General features: G+C 47.7%; 1 pseudogene; it reads left to right on the plus strand.

The window, feature by feature from the left end:
* Positions 1-5,815: 5,815 nt before the first annotated feature.
* Positions 5,816-7,098, plus strand: LOC107132083 (melanoma-associated antigen B17-like; annotated as a pseudogene).

A 7,098-nucleotide genomic window follows, 5' to 3' on the forward strand; every position in this document is an offset into this window, starting at 1 on the left:
GGAGTGTGAAGTCAAGTGGGCCTTAGGAAGCATTCCTAAGAACAAAGCTAGTGGAGGTGATGGAATTTCAGCTGAGCTATTTCAAACCCTAAATGATGATGCTGTTAAAGTACTTCATTCAATATGCCAGCAAATTTGGACCACTCAGCAGAGGACACAGGACTGGAAAAGTAAGCTTTCATTCCAATTCCAAAGAAGTGCAATGCCAACAAATGTTCAAACTATCATATAATTGCACTCATTTCACATGCTAGCAAGTGAATGCTCAAAATCCTTCGAGCTATGCTTCAACAGTATCTGAAAAGAGAACTTCAATATGTACAAGCTGGATTCAGAAAAGGCAAAGGACTCAGATATCAAATTGGTAATCTCCATTGGGTCATAGGCAAAGCAAGAGAATTCCAGAAAAACTTCTACTTGTTTGACTATGCAAAAGCCTTTGCCTGTGTGTATCACAGGAAACTGCAAAATTATTAAAGAGATGGGAATACCAGACCACCTTACCCCCCTTCTGAGAAACTGGTGTACAGGTCAAGAAGCAACGGTTAGAAGTGGACAAGGAACAACAGACAGGTTCAAAATTGGGACATAAGTACATTAAAGCTGCATATTGTCACCCTGATTATTTAAGTTATATGCACAGTACATCATGAAGATTCCCAGATGGATGAACACAAGCTGGAATCAAATTGCCAAAAGAAATATCAATACCTTGAGATATGCATATGATACCACCCTTATGGCACAAAGTGAAGTGGAACCAAAGAGACTCTTGATGAGAGTGAAAGAAGAGAATGAAAAAGCTGGCTTAAAACTCAACATTCAAGAAACTAAGATCATGGCATCTGGTCCCAACACTTCATGGCAAACAGATGAGGAAAAAGTAGAAACAATGGAAGATTTAATTTTCTTCTCCAAAATCACTGTGGATGGTGGACGCAGCCATGACGGTGGTGGTGGTGGTTTAGTGACTAAGTCCTGTCTGACTCTTGTGACCCCATGGGCTGTAGCCTCCCAGGCTCCTCTGTCCATGAGATTCTCTAGGCATGAATATTGAAGTGGGTTGCCATTTCCTTCTCCAGGGGATCTACCTGAGCCAGGAATTGACCCCAGATCTCCTGCACTGCAGGCAGATTCTTTACCAACTGAGCTATGATGGAAGCCCCAAATTAAAAGGTGCCATGAAATTAAAAGATACTTTTTCATTGCTAGAGAAGCTATGACAAACGTAGATCACATAATAGAAAGCAGAGACATCACATTAGTAAAAGAGGTGTGTCTAGTCAAAGCTATGATTTTCCCAGGGGTCATGTGTAGATGTGAGCGTTGGACCGTAAAGAATGCTGAGTGCTGAAAAATTGATGCTATTGAATTGTGGTGCTGGAGAAGACTCTTGAGAGTCCCCTGGACAGAAAGGGGACCAAACCAGTCATTCCTGAAGGGAATAAATGCTGAATATTCATGGGAATATCTGATGCTGAAGATGAAGCTCCAAACTTTTGGCCACCTGATGGGAAGAGCCAACTCATTGGTAAAGACCCTGATGTTGGGAAAGATTGAAGGGAAAAAGCAAAGGAGGCAGTGGAGGATGACATGGTTGGATTGCATCACTGATTGGATGGACATGAGTCTGAGCCAACTCCAGGAGATGGTGAACGATAGGGAGCCTGGCGTGCTATGGATCATGGGGTCACAGTCAGAGATGACTGAGCAACTAAACAAAAGCAACAACACAGAACTGCAAAACAACAAAAGTAAAATATATTTTAAGCAATGGACAATAGGTAATAACACCATATTGATATTAGTTGCTCAGTTTTAACAAATGAACTTGTATCAGTTGAACTAATCCACGATGTTAATAACAGAAGATGCTAAGTAGAGGAAGAGACTGGCTCTATAGGAAGAGACTGGCACTATAAGACTCTGTACACTATCTGCTAAATTTTCTGTAATCCTAAATCTGTTCTTTAAAAAACTACAGAGGCTCACAAGACAAGATGTTCACCACTCATTATGAAAGAAATGCAAACCAAAGCTACAATTATGCATCACCTCACACTTGCCAGAAAGGTTATCATAAAAAAATCTAGAAACAATAAGTGATGAAGTGTCATGGAGAAAAGAGAACCCTCTCGCACTTTGAGGGGGAATGTAAATTGATATAGCCACTATGGAGAACAGTATGGAGAGTCCTTTAAGAACTAGAAATAAAACTACCCTGTGAGTCAGCAATCCCACTATTGGGCATACACACTGAGAAAGCCATGTGTGAAAAGATTCACGGACCGCATTGTTTATTGCAGTACTATTTAAAATAGCTAGGACATGGAAGCAACCACCTCAACTTCCACTGACAGAAGAATAGACACAGAAGTTGTGGTAGATATATACAATGGAATATTGCTCAGCCATAAGAAGTATCAAATTTAAGTCAGTGGCAATGAGGTGGATGCACCTAGCGTCTGCTTCACGGAGTGAAGTAAGTCAGAAAGAGAACAAAAGTATTGCGTATAATGCATTTATATGGAATCCAGAAAATGGCACTGATGAATCTATTTGCAGGGCAGGAATAGAGACACATGTAGAGAAAAGACATGGACACAGCAAGGGATGGAGAGAGTTGGACAAACTGAGAGTGGCTATGACATATATGCACTATCATGTGTACAAGGGAGAGCTAGTGGGGAGGTGCTCTACAACAGACGGAGCTCAGACTGCTGTTCCATGATAACCTGGAGGACTGAGATGGGGGTGGCCTGAGGGATGCTCATGGAGGGGAATATATGTATACTTAGAGCTGCTTCATACTGTTGTACAACAGAAACTAACACACTATAAAGCAATTCTCCTCCAATTAAAATTTTTCATAAATGCTCTACTGATTTAAATGTAGAAAAAATCTGGACAAGAACACATAGCCAGTACAGAGTTATATACAACAATGCCAAATGAATAAGAGACAGGAACAATGAAGAACAAAAGAATACGTAGGAATTTATCCTCGAATTAAAAATCTTAGGAAACACGCACAGAAAATATTCAAACATATAAATAACTTCAGCTATCTCGTTTGAAATAGATCACCATAGCAAAACCAAGAGTCTGGCCTGGAAGAATCAACAATTACTTAGATCATGTAATAGAAAATCCACCACAAATAAAAGCAACCATACCAAAAAAACGTACCTACAAAGAATCCTCAGAACAATGTATAGGTTCCACATAGACGCAACAAGAAGAATTTCCTGACAGCCTTAGGAGAAAGAAGTCCCAAACAGAATAGTATGTTATGTGTATTCATGAGGAGCACATATTGTAAGACTGTCAATGTTGCTTAACTCCTTTACAGATCTACTCCAGTCAGACCAGCTGAGACCACAATCAAACATGGGCTGCTGTTTCCTGTACCCAGAATAAACCATGGAAAACTTATACAAGGTATAAAGACAACTATTAACAGAAGCAAAAGCACAAAACTAAATAATCCCCGAGGCAAAATAAGTCTCTAATGAACTTGACCCTGAGTGTCAAGGTGAGGGAGTCCTCAGAGACTGACAAGGGCTGCACAGGCTACAAGGGAAGAAGACAACAGGATCAGCTGGAAAAAGGCTTTAAAGTTCATCCCTTGATTCTTCCATGTGCCCTGGGGCCATGTATCCCTACAGCCTCACTGAAGGAATCTGAGGTAGCATCTCAGAGCTCCCATGCCAAGACCATGGGGAACCAGTTTGAGTTGGATGTGGCAGCATGGCCCAGAGGTCATGAAATAACCAGCACAAACTTTGTTAGTGGATGACAACTGGCCCTTTAAAGTGATCACCTTAATAGACTATCATGCAGGGACTAAAAGAGAAAACTTAGTACTCCAAAAATTGCACCAAAGGACAGAAATTCACCTCAGAACTTTAGAGCAATGCCCCTGCAGTCGACTAAGAGCCCATAGTGAGAACCGTCAGGCTAAGGAGCCCCTTCACTTACTCTGCTGGGATGATGTGGGGCATGGTGGGGGACAGGGGTGGATTCATACCAGAAAGGGAAGGATTTCCAGGCCCTGCGAGCAGTCAATATGAAGATCCTGAGTGAGATGTGAGGGGTTCCATGCCACAGAAGGCAGTCTTCCATTCTTCCCTCTCAGCTCATCTTACCTGCAGTAGCCATTTCCTGGAAGCCTCAGGCAGAAGGGTCCAGAGGAGATGTACCTGCACTTCTCACCAGGAGTCTCGGGACTTGATGTCTTCGATGGGAGGCTTTGGCCTCAGGTCAGGAGATTGGACGTAGCCCACCACAGGGGTCAAGGGAAGACACGGAGAGTGGACGGAGCATCACTCAGCCCAGAAGACGGGGCCCGAAAGTGCCCCCACTGTCATTCTCAGGAGCTCGAAGAAGGCTGTACGGCCAGGCCAGAAACAATTCCTGCTGGGGTGCTGTCGGAAGCTAGAGCCTGGGAGGGAGGCCCGTAGACTCTGCTCAGTACAGGGAAGGTCTCAGGATCCGCGACGATTCAAGGAAAAGTGCACATGCCAATCCTCCGGGAAGCTCCCCCGGAACCCTGCCTGCCCTGGCCCCGCCTCTGCTGTCCACCGAGAACACAGAAGCACATGACAGGAAGTGACAACCACACGCACACGCTGGGGCTGCCAAGCCATCTTTGAGAGCTGCTGACATCTTAGAGAACTGCCATGTAGGGTGCCCAGATGGAGGACTCCCTGGTCTCATCAGGTGTCCAAGTGTGAGGTGACGTGAGTTACAAGTGCGGGGACACACGTCCAGCACGACCAAGCCTTTCCCTCTGAAAAGAGGGGTCCGGACAACCCCCAGACACCCTGCCCTTGCTCTCCCCTGGAAGATTCGTGCCTGCATCTTAAGCCCCAAGTCCATCCATTTAACCGGTGGTCTCCGAGAGGAAGGCTTCGGTCCAGGGCTGGTGGACTACAGTTCTGCTCAGTAAAGGGAAAGCCCCGAGCCCTGTAGCTAAAGGAGGGACCCTCGGGGGGGACTGAGGGTCTCCACACCCCAGAATGGTAGCCAAGCAAAACCCCCACCCTGCGTGACTTGGCCTCGGAGCATTAGGGTAGCATCCGGGCAGCTCTAACGGCTGCGGGTCACCCTTGCTGTGATCTCGGATGCGGGACACTGAGGGAGGAGGGCACCTCGGTCCGAGGGGTTGGTAGCTGGTCAGTACAGAGAGGATGTCAGGGCTCAGGAGGAGCCAGGGTGAGGACCATCCTCCCAGACACATGGGCGAATTGGGACCCTCCCCTGTGGTCAGTGCTTACCTCCCGGCCAAACATGGGGAAGGGAGACTGCAGTCTGAGTGGGGAGGTTAGAGCTTGTGTACGGATGGGTGAGTCCCAGGACCCTTAGGTGGGAGGCTGAGCGCTCCCTCCTCTCCTTCTCCAGAGTCACAGGGAAGGTGGCAGCATCAGCTTCAGAGCAGAAGAGGGATCAGGGCGGGTGCTAGGGGGTCATTCCCCATTTTTCATCCTAACTCTGAATGTGAACTGAAAGGACATGCCTCCCCTGCCAGCCCCCACAGGCGCCCCTCTAACGCCCAGGAAGGGCTGTCTGGCTGCGCCCCAGGGCTCACTCTTACTTCCTCCTCAGGGGTCTTAGGGGACAGGCTGACTAGGTGAACAGGAGACTTGTGGGTCCTAGAGCAGTGGACTCAAGGCCACCTACTAAGCGGACTTGGTTTAAACCGGGGACGACCCTCCCTGGTGAAGGTGCTCACATTTCTTTGTCCTTCCTCAAGGCCACTCAAAGCCTACCTTCGTAACTGCATGCCCGCCTGCGGTCCCTGACCTGTGTCATCATGCCTCGGAAGCACAAAAACAAGCATCATGCCCGTGGGAAATGCCACCAGGTCGAGGGTGACACTCAGGAGGCCCAGGCCAGTGCTGCTGCAGCCCCAGGAGAGGAGTGCCCATCCTCCCCCTCTTCTGCCCCTCAGGGTTCTCCCCCGAGCTCCCCTGCTGCTGCCGATCACCAGGAGCTTCAGGGAGCCATGGCCCCCAGCTCTCCTGTTGCAGAGGCTTCCTGGGCAGGATCTGAGGAAGGTGCCCAGGGCCCCGAGGAGGAAAGTGCAGATGCCGCCCGGGCAGCCCTGCTCGCTCGGAGCATTCGCAAAGATACTCTGATGAGGAAGGCCAGCATGGTGATGGATTTCCTGCTGGAGAGGGACACCAAGAAGGAGCCCATCACACAGAACGCCATGCTGAAGGTCATAGGCAGGAAGTACAAGCAGCACTTCCTGAGATCCTGAGCAGAGCCTCTGAGCGAGTGGAGCTGGTATTTGGCCTGGAGCTGAAGGAAGTTGACTGCAGCAGGAACATCTACACCATCGTCAACAAGTTCAGTCTCAGGGTTGAGGAAGGTTCAAGTGATGAGGAGGAGCTGCCCAAGTCTGGTCTCCTCATGGCGCTCCTGGGCATCATCTTTATGAAGGGTAACTGTGCCACCGAGGAGGAGATCTGGGATTTCCTCAATGTGTTGGGGATCTATGCTGGGAAGAAGCACTCCATCTTTGGGGAGCCCAGAAAGCTCATCACCATAGATCTGGTGCAGAAGGGGTACCTCAACTACTGCCAGATGCCCAATAGTGATCTTCCAGGCTACGAGTTTCTGTGGGGCCAGAGAGCTTATGCTGAGACCACTAAGATGAAGGTGTTGGAAGTTCTGGCCAAGATCCAGGATAAGGTCCCGAGTTCCTTCCCAGACCTCTATGATGAGGCTCTGAGATCAGGTGGAGAGAGCAGCGCTGAGAGGTGCGGCCAGGATTCCAATAATGGCTGAAGCCAGTGCCCCTACCAGGGCCAAGTCCTACAGCTCCTCCCACATCTAGGGAGGGGTCAGGGCACTTTGTTCCCTTTGTGTTGGAAGAGAACAGTCCACCTCTTAAATAGTGTGGAGTAGTAGGGGTGGGGGGAACAAAACCCATATGTTCTTCACAGTTTTAAGTAGTAAGGGAGTTTAGGTGCAGGTTTAACAAAATATACATGTTTTCTACTTTTATCCATATGAATAATATCTAGTCAAAAATAGATGATTTAGCTAGGGAGGTAAAGGTTTTTTGTATTTTTAAATGTCACTACTCTT

Source organism: Bos taurus, unplaced genomic scaffold (assembly GCF_002263795.3).
Source record: "Bos taurus isolate L1 Dominette 01449 registration number 42190680 breed Hereford unplaced genomic scaffold, ARS-UCD2.0 ScbfJmS_892_Leftover_ScbfJmS_927, whole genome shotgun sequence".
Taxonomy (NCBI): domain Eukaryota; kingdom Metazoa; phylum Chordata; class Mammalia; order Artiodactyla; family Bovidae; genus Bos; species Bos taurus.